Source organism: Myxine glutinosa, chromosome 4 (genome assembly GCF_964187855.1).
Source record: "Myxine glutinosa chromosome 4, kmMyxGlut1.1, whole genome shotgun sequence".
Lineage (NCBI taxonomy): Eukaryota > Metazoa > Chordata > Myxini > Myxiniformes > Myxinidae > Myxine > Myxine glutinosa.
Genome location: NC_136264.1, coordinates 42,506,510 through 42,522,866, shown reverse-complemented (window position 1 = coordinate 42,522,866; position 16,357 = coordinate 42,506,510). Strand labels below are relative to the sequence as shown.

The 16,357-nt window shown below is 43.9% G+C and overlaps 1 protein-coding gene across 2 annotated transcripts in view; it reads right to left on the bottom strand.

The window, feature by feature from the left end:
* Positions 1-16,271, bottom strand: part of PIK3CD (phosphatidylinositol-4,5-bisphosphate 3-kinase catalytic subunit delta) — a 196,784-nt gene extending 180,513 nt beyond the window's left edge. Inside the window, exon 1 of one of the 2 annotated variants that reach the window (XM_068112234.2) lies at positions 16,191-16,271. The gene's annotated coding sequence lies outside the window, so the exon portion shown is untranslated. The remainder of the gene's footprint in view (positions 1-16,190) is intronic. The other variant, XM_078775658.1, reaches the window with a different exon arrangement.
* Between the last annotated feature and the right edge of the window lie 86 nt (positions 16,272-16,357).

Here is a 16,357-nt window from a genome sequence, read left to right as displayed (position 1 = left end):
TTTTATTGCTGTGAGGTGTTTTTAATTTCGTGGTGGTGAGGTGTTTTTATTACATGTTTTATGGCTGTGAGGTGTTTTTAATTTTGTGGTGAGGTGTTTTTATTACGTGTTTTATGGCTGTGTGGTGTTTTTATTCCGTGTTTTATGGCTGTGAGGTGTTTTTATTATGTGTTTTATGGCTGAAGTGCTTTTATTACGTGTTTTATGGCTGTGAGGTGTTTTTAATTTCGTGGTGGTGAGGTGTTTTTATTACGTGTTTTATGGCTGTGAGGTGTTTTTATTACGTGTTTCATGGCTGTGAGGTGTTTTCAATCTCGTGGTGGTGAGGTGTTTTTAATTTCGTGGTGGTGAGGTGTAATCGTCCCAAACTTCCAGTCTGCACCTACCCCTCCCCTATGTATGTGCGGAGGGGTTCTTTCTTGAAAAAAAAACATTCAACCTAAATCTTCAACCTAAATTTCCTATAAAAATGTAATATCACAAACACAACAAATACATTTGTGCAAAGTAATTGTTTGTATTATGATTGGTGAAAATCATGACAACACAACAACTCAGGTACAGTCATTAGCCTCAGTTAAAATAAGCCCGTTCCTCAGTATCGACGCTTGGTGAGGCGAGCGTAGCGAGCCGAGCCAAGCTAGTATAATTTTTTTATTTTTTATTTTTTTGGGGGGGGGGGGGGGGGGGAGGGTTTACATAATGAAGCTGCATGCATAAGAAGCCTTCAAACCCATTGACTGGAGAGCTGGCTTGACTCCACCCACAATGGTTTGGAAGAAAATCCTGCGTCTGCCATGTTGGTTTTTTGTTGAGTCGAAGACAGCTTTGGAAATCTCATAATCACAATTTGAATTATCCGAGCTGTATAACCACGATGTATTGCATATATATTGCAGTAAGCACGTTTTTGCTTCCTGTAGGTAAGCCGGGTTTTTGGGGGGGGTCGGGGGGGGGGGGACCATCACCAAGCAGCTTGTAGAGCGCTCGCCGGGTGGCTTAAGCACTCATGCAAGCACTCCATAAAAACAGTTAATAAGGAACGACTGGCTTGGCAAGCGATACCAAGCTTATTGGTAATGGAACATACCCCAAGCAACAATCTTGGGGTATTCAGTTACCAAGCAGCAACAGTGCACATTCAGAAAGTATTCACACCCCTTGATGTTTTTTCACATTTTGTAGTGTTACAGACTCACTTTAAGATGTTTTTGGTACTGATCTACACAAAATAGTCCATAATGACTAAGTGAAAATGTGTTTTTTAAAATCTTTACAAAGAATTGAAAATTAAATCCAGAAATATCTAATTTACAGAAGTATTCAGCCCCATCCCACTGAGGCAATACTTTGTAGAAGTGCCTTTTGTATCAATTACAGCTTTGAGTCTTCTTGGGTATGCTAGTGTGGCTTTTTCTCAGGACTGACTTCAGTCTGGCCACTCTCGCATAAAGCCTAGATTTGTGAAGTGCTGCAGAGACTGTTGTCCTTCTGGCAAGTTCTTCATCTCAGCCAAAGAGTTTCTGCTCTGAAATTGACTCTCAACTGTGGGACCTCATATAGAAAGGTGTGTTTCTTTTTCAATCATGTCCAATCAATTGAAATGGCCACAGGTGGACTCCAATCAGGTTGTAGAGACATCTCAAGGATGATCAAAGGAAATAGGATGCACCTGAGCTCAATTTGGAGTGCCATAGCAAAGGGGTTGAATACTTATTGACAAAATACATTTCAGCTTTTCATTTTCGATTAATTTGCAAAAGATTTCTTTTTAAAATTCCAGTTTGACAGGGTGTAGATCAGTGAGAAAAAATATCTCAATTTAATCCATTTTAAATTCAGGCTATAACACAAAAAAATCTGAAAACGTCAAGGGGTGTGAATACTTTCTGAAGGTGCTGTAGCTAACATTTGACAAACCAGCCGCTGTGGTTAGCTAGCATCCTTACAAACCATAGGTTCTTAACCAGGGGTACCTGTACCTACTGGGGGTACGAAACCTCCAAGCTGGGGGTACGAGACACGCCGCCCCAAAATACATTTCAATAAAAAAATAAGGATATAACAGTATTTAAAGAAAAAAAAGAAGGTTTAAAATGGCATATACATCTCAAATGGTTTTTTAAAAATGGTAAAAAAAGAAGGCTTGGCATACCTGGCAGATATATTCACACCTCAACGATTTGAACACCTGCATCCAAGGAACAGGGATGAACATGATCACTGCCAAGGAAAAGGTGTCTGCCTTCATCCAAAAACTTCCAATTTGGATGCAGCACATTGAGAATGGAAATTTTGCAAACTTTCCGAAACTTGATGAGGCTGCTAATGCGGAAAAAGACCTATCCATCGTGACTGAAGTGAAGGAACATTTTCAGGTGCTGATTCAGTCCTTCCAAGGATACGTTCACCATGGAGAGGTTTCATTTGCACAGAGATGGATACGGGATCCATTTCTTTTCAACCTGTATTCCATGGATGACAGTGATATAATGAAAGATGATCTTGTTGAGCTGAAGGCCAATGAAAAAATCCGAATGGAGTTTGAATCGATGCAGCGAGACATCTTCTGGAGTGCACAACTCAAAACGTTCCCACAGTTAGCAGAGAGACCTCTGGAGATCCTTGTGCCATTTGCGACCACCTATGCGTGCGAGACAGGTTTTCAACACTCCTCAGGGACAGATCCAGGAATTTCAAGACGGGATGGTGCATGAAACTATAGTGCTGGGAGGGGGAAAAAACGGGGGGGTCTGGGGGTCCTCCCCCAGGAAATTTTAAAAAATTGATCGTCAGAAACGGCATTTCGTGCGTTCTTGGAGGTTTCTGCAGTTCCTTGTGTTCTTCCCTGGTCCAACAGTTCAGCAGATTCGCACCACCTGCACCCTCATCCTGGATCGAAGGGGGGGGTGCGCACCCCCTGCACCCCCCCTGGATCCGCCCCTGAGTCCTACACATGAAAACAAAGGCCAGGAACTGTTTGGATGCAACTGACCACATGTGCGTGGCTATTTCAAAGAAAGAACCTCGTTTCAGCATCATCATTGATGAAAAACAACAACAAAAGAGCCACTAGAAATGTGTCTGTGTGTACTGTGTGGTACGTTTTTCTACAAAAGTTATTATTGTACTGTAAATTACTTCAACAAAGTGACTTTTCAGCAAACACTATGCATTATGATTATTGTTTCCATAAATGTGTTTTTTTAATGTGAAAATAAAAGAAGCTTTATTAATCTATTATTGTAGTTTCAAGTCATTTTTGACAGGGGGTACGGGAAAATTTTACGAAAACTCAAGGGGTACGGGAACTTTAAAAGGTTAAGAACCACTGTTATAAATAATTTTGAATGGAGTGCTTGCTTGAGTGCTTAAGCAACTTGGTGAGCGCTCTATAATTAAAAAAAAAAAAAAAAAAAAAAAACTTAGTCGCTGAACACACCCCTCAGCCCAATGACAATTGCAATCTATCCGAACAGTACAACCACGATGCATTATATCTGCACATAAGCAGGAGGCATGTTTTTGCTTCATATACGTGTAAGCCGGGTTATTTGTATTTCACGATCGAGGCAGCACACTGTTGCCAATTTACACTACCCAAATAAAGGGATGAACAATTTGTATAATACATTTAATTGTATGTAACATCAACAAACGACGACCGCAGGATCACACAAAACGGTGATAATATCCACCATTACAATACAGCCCACCGACAAGTCCTTCCAATTTGCCATTCAACAAAACCAAAAAAGTTTTATGACATTGCTTTGCCATATAAATCGTACATTTTTTGTAAGAAACGCTGCAACGGCGTTATATACATGACAAAAACTTCAAAATTGATCACTTGGCATTTTACATAACAAAAACTCTACAATGTGGTCCAGCAAGGCCAAACATGGTTACAATATATCCCAATTTTTTTCAAAATTCACAGTGTGTTCCAGAAGTAGCACTTTGTGGAAATATCACCACTTTAAATTGCTGACCTAGAGTGGGCCGAGATGAGCACTTCAGCCAGGAGTGCCGGAGGGTCAAATGCTGTCAAGTGGGCCGGAGGGCAGAAGTGCCGATGCTAGTAGCAATAATAATTTGGCCCCAACAGACAAAAACAACAGAAGTGTGTCTCTGTAATGCTGTTATCAGTGACGGTCTATTAGTTCATATAATAACAGCAAAGCAAATGTCAAACTTCAGAAAAACGATCATCACTAGATAGTTTCGTTGATGTGGTATTTACACTTCCTATGTTAAAAACATACCATCTATCTATAATTCCAGTAATCTCTGTCTGTACGTCTGTACGTCTGTACGTTTGTTTGTCTGTGACCGCTGTTTCTCGACAACCACGGGTCCGATATACTTTTAACTTGCCAGGTATATTGCTGGGGACCCGAGGATGTGCCTTTTCAAGGTTTCATATTAATCGGACAATTACTTACCGAGCTATGTCCAAAAAACGATTCAACCAATCAGAGAGCAGCGAACGATCGCGTGTGCCGAACGTGGCGGGCACACTCTGCCTCGGATGGCACATTTGAGAGCGTATTCATTTATTTCACGTTTGCAAACTATGTTGGCGTTAAACTATGTTTTAAAACTAATAAAACCGAATTTGCGATTCATTCGCTTTCCTGCGCGTTTGTGCACGCGATGGCGATTTCTTTACCAAACTCCGGAAGCCGTTCGCTTTGGACCAAACCATTGCATGTAAATAGAGGGGGGGGATTGTCACCGTACTCGCAAGCCGTTCGCTTTGGACCAAACCATTTCATGTAAATAGAGGGGGGGGATATAATTTTAGATATAGATATAGTACGGGCATGCCCTAGTATTTTAAAATTTGAGTTGCTTTGGGGATATATCTATAAATGTACTCAACAAGGAGAATTTTTGACAAAAATCTACAATGTGCAATATACATTCCCCTTCCCGCATCCTCCCATAACTCCTATAACTCCATCCCCTCCCTCACTGTCCCCAAACCTCCTTCTTCAATTCCCCCTATCCTCATCCCTTTCTCCTCCAATCATCCATTCTCTACCTTTGACCCGGTTTGATTTTTACCAATTTATCCTCCCCCAAACCACAATACTAAATCAATATATGTTCTCTTTGCTGTCAAATGGGACATTAAGAATGTTAACCAAAATACTTGATGATGAAAAGATCTTGTAAATACTCACATTTTCACACAATGTCAATACGTTTTGGAACTTTTGGTTCAGTTTATGACAGGCATGAACATAAGCAGACTCGAATTACTGTATATGTATTGATGAATAATTATGAGATTAAGATTATGACTTTTTTTTTTTTTGAAACAACTCTTCGCAAACATGTGCTCTAACCTTACACTTAAGAAATCAGAAGAAAAAAATATGCAGATCTGGAGTCGAGTTGAGTCATGAATTGAAAGTTAAGCCTTGACGTGTGTGTGTGTGTGTGTGTGTGTGTGTGTGTGTGTGTGTGTGTGTGTGTGTGTGTGTGTGTGTGTGTGTGTGTGTGTGTGTGTGTGTGTGTGTGTGTGTGTGTGTGTGTGCACTTAACCACTTCAAATTATTTATTTGAAAGGTCACAAAGTAAGTGTAATAGGTTTAACTTAGAAGTAATCAGTGGTTTGACTTAAAAATTAAGCTTCAACACTTATCTAGGGAGTTTTAAGGTGAAACAAGCAAACATGAAGACCAAGGAGCTTTCCAATGAAGTCAAACATAAAGTGGTGGAGAAGCACCGTTCGGGAGAGGGTCATAAGAAGATCTCAATATTTTTTTTTGTTTTGTATACAAGATCGAGGCTCATGAAAGAGCTAACATTAATCACCAAAAAAACAAACGGACACATAAAAATATATATAATAAAGGGAGCGGGAGACAAGATGGGGAGAGAGAGGAAAGCACACAAGTGCAACAGTAGAGAACAGCGACATCGGGAGATCTGTGGGAGGGAGAGGGCTTGGGGTGAGGAGGCATGGGAAGGGGGGGGGGGGGGGTGGGAAAGGTATAAAACACATGGACACTGCTAGGACTTCAAAGAAAGAAGTCGGTATTTCAAAAAAGTGGATTGGAGTGAAATTAACGGGGGTAGAAAAGATAAAGGTTTTGGATAGGGGAAGATAAGAGATGCTGGTGAACAGCTGTTTTAAAGACCCGGAGGGAGGAGTGGGATTGAAGAGAGTGAGGGAGTTTGTTCCACAGGTGGGAGAAAATAAGAATGAAAGTGTGAAGGTGAGCAGAGAGTCTTGATTTTGGCAGTTTCACAAGAAGAGGTTTAATGTCACTCATTATCCCTTTAAGTACGGAGAAATCCATCATTACAAAGTGGAAGACGTATCATACTACCCAGACTCAACAAGATCAGGTTTCCCATCCAAACTCGGCAACCAGGAAGTAGGAAACTGGTTTGGGATGTCGCTATAAATCCAACAACGAAGTTGAAAGATCTGCAAGGCTCTATGTCCGAGATGGGGGTCAGTGTTCATCAATTAACAATATCCCGTTCCCTTCACTAAACTGGCCTTCATGGACAGGTGGCAATAAATAAGCCATTACTGGAAAAGACACATCTAAAAGCTTGTATGGAGTTTGTGAAAAAGCTTCTTAATGATACTGCAGGAATGTGGTGAGAAGGTGAGGTCAAATGAGACAAAAATTAAACTTTTTGGTCTAAATTCAAAGCATTGCATCTGGTGCAAGCCTAACGCTGCACATCACTCAGTCAACACAATCCGTGCTGTTAAGCATGGTGGTGGCAGCATCATGTTTTGAGGCTGCTTTTCATCAGTAGGGACTGACCCGCTTGTCAGGATAGAAGGGACAATGGACGGTGCAAAGTACAGGAGAATCGAAGAAAACCTGCTTGAATCTGAAACTGGGTAGAAGGTTCACATTTCAACAGGACAATGATCCGAAGCACAAAGCTAAAGCCACACTGCAGCGCTGCAATAAGAAGAAAATAAATGTTCATGAATGGCCCAGTCAAAGTCCTGACTTGAACACAATTGAACATTTATAGCAAGACTTGAAGATTGCAGTCGATAGACAATCCCCGTCAGACTTGTCAGAACTGGAGCAATTTTAACCTGAAGAATGAGCAAAGATTTCACCATCTGACTGTGCAAAGCTGGTGGAGACCGACCAAAAAGACTCCCAGCAGTCATTGCTGCAAAAGGTGCTTCCACCAAGAACTGACCGAGGGCTGAATACTTTTGCAACCAGTGAATTTTGATTTGTACATGTTTTTTGCAGTTTTTCCTGACACGTAAACTCCTTCAAATATAATTGTTTCGTTTGATCTCTTAATTTATGAATAAAAATGTTCATTTTGGAAAAATTGTTTCTATATAATTCATAATTCATCTAAATGTAGTATTATTGTTTGAGGCCAGGGTATGACTAATTTGGCAAGCCAATGTAACTGGAGAGTGTGTGGGTGTATAATCTATATTATTCAGTTGGCTACTATCAAAATATATGTTATCAGAAAACAGCACATGGCTATACAATCTCCAAGTATGCTCATCCTGAATGCAATCTATGTTAGAAGCTTCCCGATGAGCCTGAGATATTAGTAAAAAACACAACCCAAGAAGACTGGAAGTTAATTATCCAAGTGCAGTGATCGGAAAACGTGGAATAAAAAAAAAGGAAGTTTACTTAATTACAGCTTTTGCCCGAGGTACACAAAATAAACAGCATTTGCCATATTCACCAGACTCGTGGGTACACAGAAGCCTCCCAACACCGCAAAATAGAAGGAAGGGGGAAAAATAAACAACCGCAAAGTTCCAACCACACTGGCCTAACAATGGAAGAAAAGGAAAAAAAAACACGTACAGACCGATTAGATTAAAACAAATGTGTAAATCAGCTGTGGGAGTCTGGAAGGCAGAGCAGAAATAGTGTGGGTAAAACCAGCCTCGGGTAGTCATGGGCCTTACGAAAAGGCAATGACTACAAATGGGTTAACACGGGATAGAAATGTGCAAAAAAAAAATGGGGACAAAAGATATAAAATGAAGTAATCGCCAATCAAAACCAAACTACCAACACCTAATACAATCACCTCCTCTCACATATCATGGAACAGGTCAGAAGGTTGGTCTTTTATATCTTTATCATCTTTATCATCTTTATCGTCCACCAACGACCATCACGAGCAGACAGGTCCTCAAACTGCAGCTCCTTCCTATGGACGGTGCCCACTTTGATGCTTCGCCTGCCTGCGAAACACCAGGGTGAGGCTTTAGAGCCGAGTGGAGATTCCAACCCAGGCTAGCCAACTCAAAGGCAGCAGCGCATAACTCAAAGCTATCCTGCCAGTCCATAATCTTGAGGCAAAAAAGGAAAAATCAGCCGATGGACAGTACTCTAGCAAGTCTACAAAAACTTGTGCACAAATAAGAAACAAAAGAAGCTGATTCCCAGTTCTGTGCAATGACATGTCGCAAAGATGGCCAAGAGTAGCATGATTTGGCCCTTTTAACTGGCTGTAAAAACGTGCAATGTATGCAGACAAATGGTACGTGGGTGCATCAAATCCTACACAGCTATATGGCTGGATCATTTTCTTGTCATCCATTCGATGTGGGAAATATTGCCTGCTGAATCAGGAAATGAATGGCTCAACAACACGGGTTTAAAATTAGCAGCACAAGAGATGGCCAGATAGCAAAGAGTTAACTCTCTGGCTTCTACTAGCCTTGCATTGAGCAGAGATTTCATAATAGTTCGAAAACATAAATATCACATCATACGCAGTAATGAAAGGATAGGTCAGCCGAGGTCAGCTCAAGTTGTCCCTCTCGATCACCTTGATAAGAAACATGACAGTCTCTCATACCGCACAATCGTTACGTTTACAAATTGTTGCTCCTCCAGAAAAATGGCGTTGCATTGTGGTTAGAGAATGTGCTTCGAATCTGGGAGGCCGGAGGTTCGATTCTGACGCTGGCCGAGTCACACCAAGGAAATTTAAAATGGTGCGTGCTGCTTCCTTGCTTGGTGCTCAGCATTTAAAAAATTGAGCAAATATAAACCCCATGGGTTGGCATGAGGACATATCTCCTTAATTGCCTCGCTCATTGCTGGGAGAAAACCGACGTCACAACATGGCGTCACTGGCCCCCCGCAGTGTGGTGGGGAGGTTAGTCCCTGATGGTGATCAGCCATGTTTGTCTCACATCAAATCTTCTGGTGTGTATGTCCATGATTTCTGTGCGACAGCTCTTACAGGAGCCTTACAAGCAGAATATTAAAATCAACAAATGCATAATAATTAAAGGGTGTGTGTGTGTGTGTGTGTGTGTGTGTGTGTGTGTGTGTGTGTGTTGTGTGTGTGTGTGTGTGTGTGTGTGTGTGTGTGTGTGTGTGTGTGTGTGTGTGTGTGTGTTTGTGTGTGGGGTCTCCTCCATAACTCCAAAACCATGAAACCTAGCGGCCCCAAACTTTGCATGCATACTACTCGACCTCCAGTAGATTGCATGAATGAAACCTGGTCGTTTAGGTGTGTTTAAACACCCTTTTTGAATATGATTACCGAGGTGCTCGTTAAAAAAATTTAAAAAAAACCTATCAAAATGGCGCTCTGCCATTTTGGTAAGCCCTATGCCACATCACTGGGTTCCCAAGCCACCATTTTGTTTTGGACTATTGAAACGTGCCTTGCCTTACAACCACGATGGCCTCTCATGGACTAATTAAAGCATACAATCAAAATCTGGATTCTGATTTGAGTATCGCATCCTGTTGACTAAATAAGTATCAAAATCTTGAGTGAAATCGGAACAGTTTACCAACATTAGCGATTCTTATCACTAAGTGTATATATTTATTTATTTAGGCAAGGCTGTCTTCCCTCCTTCTGCTCTGTTAGAATAGGGTTCGTTTTTTTTATTTAACTTAACAATAAAGTTTTATGGCGGTGTTGATGGTGTTGATGATTGTTAGAGCCTGGTGTTGGGCTAGCGGCTAGGATGCCGGCTTGGGATCCTAGGATCCTGGGTTTGAATCCCGGTGGATCGCTGAATTAACGCCAGGGGGGTTGACTCAGCCTGTCATCCTTCTGAGGTCGGCTAATTGAGTACCAGTTCACTGGTAATTCCCTGTTTGTCGTAAAAGGCGACAAAAAGGGTTGGCGGCAGGAAGGGCATCCGGCCGTAAAACATTGCTTCAAAAAGGGGACCAACAAAAACAACAACCACGGTGCCCGAAAAAGGCCAACCCCCTCTTTGCAGGGAAAAAATGGCCTCTAAAGGTGTTTTGTTTTTGTTTGTTTGTTTTTAACAAAGTTTTAACGGGATGTCCAGAGATGCACGGAGACAGTTAAATATTTATAATTAATTTTATCCTTTATCAATTATTTTGTTTGTTCTTTTGTGCCTGTTGCTAAGATTGCCAAACCCTCATATTCTGTGGCACTGCCTTCCCTTCCCCTTTCGCTTCTTTTCCCTCCCCTCTTGCTATCTTCGCTTCATTCCTCTCCCCTCTCACTGCATTTGCTTCCTTCTGCTCCCCTCTCACCGTCTTCACTTCCTTCCCCTCCCCTCATCCTGCCTTCACTTCCAACCGCACCCCTCATGCTGCCTTCCCCTCCCCGTGAGCTGCCTTCCCCTCCCCTCACACTGCCTTCCCCTCCCCTCATGCTGCCTCCACCCTCCTCCCCCACCACCCTCAAACCTCCCGTCTTGCTGCCTTCCCCTCCCCTCAATCTGCTTTTGCTTCCTTCCCCTCCCCTCTTGCTGCCTTCCCATCCCTTCTTACTGCCTTCCCCTCCCTTCATGCTGCATCCACCCTCCTCCCCCACTCCTCCCCAGTCTTGCTGCCTTCCCCTCCCCTCAATCTGTCTTTGCTGCCTTCCCCTCCCCTCAATCGGTCTTTGCTTCCTTCTCCTCCCCTCTTGCTGCCTTCCCCTCCCTTATTACTGCCTCTCCTCCCTTCATGCTGCCTCCACCCTCCTCCCCCACTCCCTCCCCCCCCCCCCCCAGTCTTGCTTCCTTCCCCTCCCCTCAATCTGCCTTTGCTTCCTTCCCCTCCCCTCTTGCTGCCTTCCCCTCAACCTCAATCTGCCTTTGCTTCCTTCCCCTCCCCTCTCGCTGCCTTCCCCTCCCCTCTTGCTGCCTTCCCCTCCCTTGTTGCTGCCTTCCCCTCCCGTCATGCTGCATCCACCCTCCTCCCCCACTCCCCCCGGTCTTGCTGCCTTCCCCTCCCCTCAATCTGCCTTTGCTTCCTTCCCCTCAATCTGCCTTCCCCTCCCCTCTTGCTGCCTTCCCCTCCCTTCTTACTGCCTTCCCCACCCTTCTTACAGCCTTCCCCTCCCTTCATCCTGCATCCACCCTCCTCCCCCACTCCCCCCGGTCTTGCTGCCTTCCCCTCCCCTCAATCTGCCTTTGCTTCCTTCCCCTCCCCTGCCTTCCCCTCTCCTCACCCTGCCTTCTCTTCTCCTCACGCTGCCTTCTCCTCCCTTCTTGCTGCCTTCCCCTCCCGTCATGCTGCCTTCCCCTCTCCTCACGCTGCCTTCTCTTCCCCTCTCCTGTTCCTCCCCCTCTCTTTTCTCTCACTCTTTCCTCCCCCTCCTCACTCTGTCCTCTTCCCTCCTCTCTCTACCTCCCTCCGCCTCATCATCCTCAGCCCTCCCTCCCCGACCCTCCCATCTCTTCTCTCACTCTTTCCGCCCCCTCCTCACTCTGTCCTCTTCCCCCCTCTCTCTATCTCCCTCCTCCTCATCATCCTCGGCCCTCGCTCTCCCACCCCTCCTCTCTCTTTCTCTCTCCTTTCCTCGCTCCCACTCCCCGCCTCCTACAACCGCACCCTCCCAGAGTGTACAGTATAGCGACTTGTGGTGAGGCTTAGCTCTCGCCCCCCCCCCCCACCCCCCGCCTCCTACAACCGCACCCTCCCAGAGTGTACAGTATAGCGACTTGTGGTGAGGCTTAGCTCTCGCCCCCCCCCCCCCCCCCCCCACCGTCCTTTCTCTGTCCCCTCCCCCTCCCTCCCCCTTCCATCTTCTCCATCCGCTCTCTCTATTCCCTACCCCTCCCTCTCTCTCACTTTCTCTCCTCCCTCACATGCACTCCCCCTCCCTCTCTCTCACTTTCTCTCCTCCCTCACATGCACTCCCCCTCCCCTCTCACCTCCTCATCCTTCCCTCCCTCAACCTCCCCCATTCCCCTCAACCTCCCCCATTCACCTCCCCCTCCCCCATTCACCTCCCCCTCCCCCATTCACCTCCCCCTCCCCCATTCACCTCCCCCTCTTAATATTCCCATCACAAACTCAAAGCGACTCTGTGTTTCCTGGCAACGCCGGGTACTTTTGCTAGTAAAACAATAAACTCCAAACATTGTATGTCAGTGTTCCAAAGTTTACGATTTTTTCAAAACCTCATTATATTAGTAAGTAACTTATAAAGATGTTTTGGCAAAGAGTGCAGTAAAACCTCACTGCCCGCACGTGCATGGTCTGCGATTTCGCGTATACGGATACTTAACTTTTGGACACCCTTTCTCTCCTTCTGCGCCGATATATTTCCACGTATCGGCGGAACAGGTGAACTCCTCCCCCCTTAAACTCTTTCAGTTTCGCAAGTTTTTTTAACACTTTCAAATTTTTAACATTTTCGATGAGGATGCAACAGAACAGAAAGAACAGTAGAAAGGAACAAAATAATATTTCTGAAGAAAAAGAAGCATGATAGCTTTCGATGAAGAAGAAGAACCCCATGTTCCTTTTGTTCTGTTGCATACTTGCATTGGGAATGCCTATCGGGGATGCCGCTGCAGACACCTGCAACCTCTGCCAGGCCGCTCCACACACAACAACAAAAAATTTATGGAAGACTGCTCGGTCATGTCTCCACTAAGGCAAGAGCACATCATAATAGATGTGTGGGATCTGTGGGTCACTCCTGGGAGATCGATTGGCAATCTCCGCCATGCTGTGGGCCTGTTCAAGCAGAACTGACCGGGGCTACCCAACAACTATCACAAAACTGTACTGTACTGTCCAGGTACTCCAAGCAGAAAAGCTTTCTTATTGATGGTAAGTATTCCTTATTATACACCGCTCCTTTCCTATGCCATCTCCAGGCGCTGCATGACGTCATTTCCGGGCACCAAAGGTGGCCCGGCAATGACGTGCGCTGAAAGGGGGTACACAGTTTTCACTCTGGTTGTTTTTTTTCTTGTTTGTCCAGGCGATATATCGGCCATCTTTTGAGCTAGGAAGCTGAAATTTCGGCACAATAGTGCGTAGGTGCTTTGGCAAAAAAAAGGTATTTTTACTCCTGCCAGGGAGTAATGCATTCGATCGTGTGTGTGTGTGTGTGTGTGTGTGCGTTCGTATGTTCGTGTGTTTGTGAACAAGATATCTGGAAAAGTTCTGAACGGATTTGGATGAAAGTTGGTGGGGTGATTGCCCTTGGGATAAGGAAGAATTTATTAGTTTTTGGTGAAACCCAGAATATTATTCCGGATCCTGGAATATTTTGAAGGATTTTTTACCATTGGAAGACAGGGCTCAGCAGCGGCCACCCACGGCGGGAGTATGCGCTCTACTGAGTGGCGTTCTAGTTTGTTTTTTGATTAATCAATTAATTGATAAGTTACTTAATTATTATCGATTAATTAAGTACCTATTTATTTCCTTTCTCTTCTGGGCATTATCTCAGGAACCATTTGAGCTCGGAAGCAGATATTTGGACACGACAATGACCACGTGATATGGCTATAAAGGATATTTTGATTTACTTATTAATCAATTTATCGATTAATTATTTAATTATTCTATTATTGACAGTTAATGAATTACAGATTCGGATGAAACAGTGGTGGTTTCGGTATTCTATTAGCCAATTGATTCATAATTGAATTATTTTACAATTATTATTTATTTATTTTCATTATAAATCATTTATTTATTTTCTTTCTCATCTGGGCAATATCTGAGACACCTTTTGAGCTAGGAAGCTGATATTCAGACATGACAGTGACCAAGTGATGTAGCTATAAAGGATATTTTTGATTTATTGATTAATTAATTAATCTATTTATTATTTATTGATTAATTATTTATTTATTTAATTTTTGATCAATTGATTTAATTTTCAAAAAGTTATAGCTTTGGATGAAACACTGGTGGTTCATGAAACATAATTAGCCAATTGATGAAGAAATTATTTTCCGATTGTTATTTATTGATTTCAATTACACAATTAATCAATCAATTATTGTACACCTCTCCTTCCCAATGCCGTCTCTATGTGCTGGACGGCGGTATCGCTGGGCACCGAAGGCGCCCCGGCAATACCGGGCTGTAGGATATTTATTTATTTGGCATGGGGGCGGTGTACTTTGAATGTATCTGTACTTGTTTGATCTTATTTTACTCAATTATTCTTATTTTCTATTCAAATGTCTTATTTTTAAGCTATTTATGTTTTTGAACTTAAATTTTGTGAGACTGGAAGTATGTCCTTGACTCACATGTTAGAAACTTTCGCCATTCGCGATTTCGCCATTCGCGGAGGTTTGCACGAATGTAACCCCTGCGGACAGCAAGATTTTACTGCATTAAAAACCGAAAAAAAACCTCGTGAATATTCACGCAGGAATCAATTATTTGCAGTTTCCAGCAACTCAACATTGCCATCATCATCATCATCATCATCATAAGAGCTTGCTTTTACATGAGCCTTGACCTCAGGATATATTAAGTAAATAAATAAATCCACATCTGTGGCTTCAATGAAGACAACCCCACATTATTACACATAGTGTGTGGCTTCAGTGAAACTACTGCACTCAATCAGCCAAAGTTGGGGAGAGAGAGATCGACGAGGAAAGAAGGATGAAGAGATCACCAGAGGCCAATGGCACAAACCTCCATCTTTTAAATGGATCCCATGCAATGGTCTCGTGGGATTTTGATACAAACGTAGCGTAAAATCGTTCTACAAAAGTGTGTATTCATCAAATCTCGAAAATGAAACGCTTGTGGCATGCACATGGTGGATAGTGTGTATCCAGCATGCTTCGAGGCTCATCTGAGTGAGGGAGTTTGACCCATTGAACGCCATGGCCCGGTTAGGCTGAAATATGCACACTTGTGTGTGTTGTCGTAGCAACGTCGTGTGTCAAATTACAGCAAAATCAGACGAGGCGGGATGTTTGTTGACCACTGGTCCACTTGTCCAGCCTCCAGGACTTCCCCATTCAATCTCGCACCAAAAATATTTCCCCTCTCTTCCCTCGCTCCCACATCCTTCTTTCCCTCTCCTGATAATCCTCCCTGCCCGTTCTTTTTCTCAATTTGACATCTCTCATTTTGCGGACGTATTAAAGAGACACCCCTGTAGTTGTACATGGCAATTGTGTTTACGTCCGCATAAGGTGATACATCTTTTGCCTGCCCGATGGTGGTGGTGCGTGCGCAGCCGGTGGCTGCTGGTTGCATCATTTTCTGGGGGCATGGCAATGCCCTCTATTACCAGTAATCTGGCACTCATTTTGCTGACCTCGTAAGGATGACAGGCTGAGTCAACCCACCTGGTGTCAATTCAACGGCATGACAAGGGCTCCAACTCAGGGCCCTAAGATCTCAAACCAGCCACCTTAACCGTGAAGCCAACAACAGGCCTGCCTACTCGATGGGTTGAGGACATATTTTAAAAACTTTGGAGTAAAAAAAAAAAACAAAAAAAAAAAACATCAATACGTGCACGTGAATACGTCAAAACGTCGAGCGTGATGACGCAACACGCACGAATCCTTGGACGTCCGCATGCATCGATGAACGCTACAGGATGAAAGCACAGCACATTCCCACGATTAAATGACAGCACATTCACCGGGAAACAGCCTGTTGTGCATCAAATACTTAAACTTAACAGTTGAAAAGGATCTCATTCCGGAAGTGGAAATCGCTGTGGAATATTGGGATCAACATGTATAGTAAAACATCCGCGATGTTATGAATACAGAGACGACAACCTCGGGACATGTACAAAGCCGGCTGAGGAAAGCACAGAGTGAAATATCAGCTCGAAGAATGTGAGTGAGTAAAGAATGCAGAGGAAAAAGAGCGAGCCTCGGAAATGTGCACAAAGCGCGCGCCTTGCGGACACGCACAGCCAGGTAGTGGACAGAATTGGGCAGTTAGACGGGACAGCGTTGGGCGACGTGTCTGTACCTGGACAGCTCGCCTGCAGCCCCATCACCAGCAACGAGGCGTTCAATGAGGGACAGGAAGACCAGCGAAAGGGTAGGGCAGGGATAGTGGGCGGGACGGAAAATCATACAGGGGTGGGGCTATGTGAGGTGGGCGGAGCAACGCGGGAAGAGGACAGCTCAGTGATG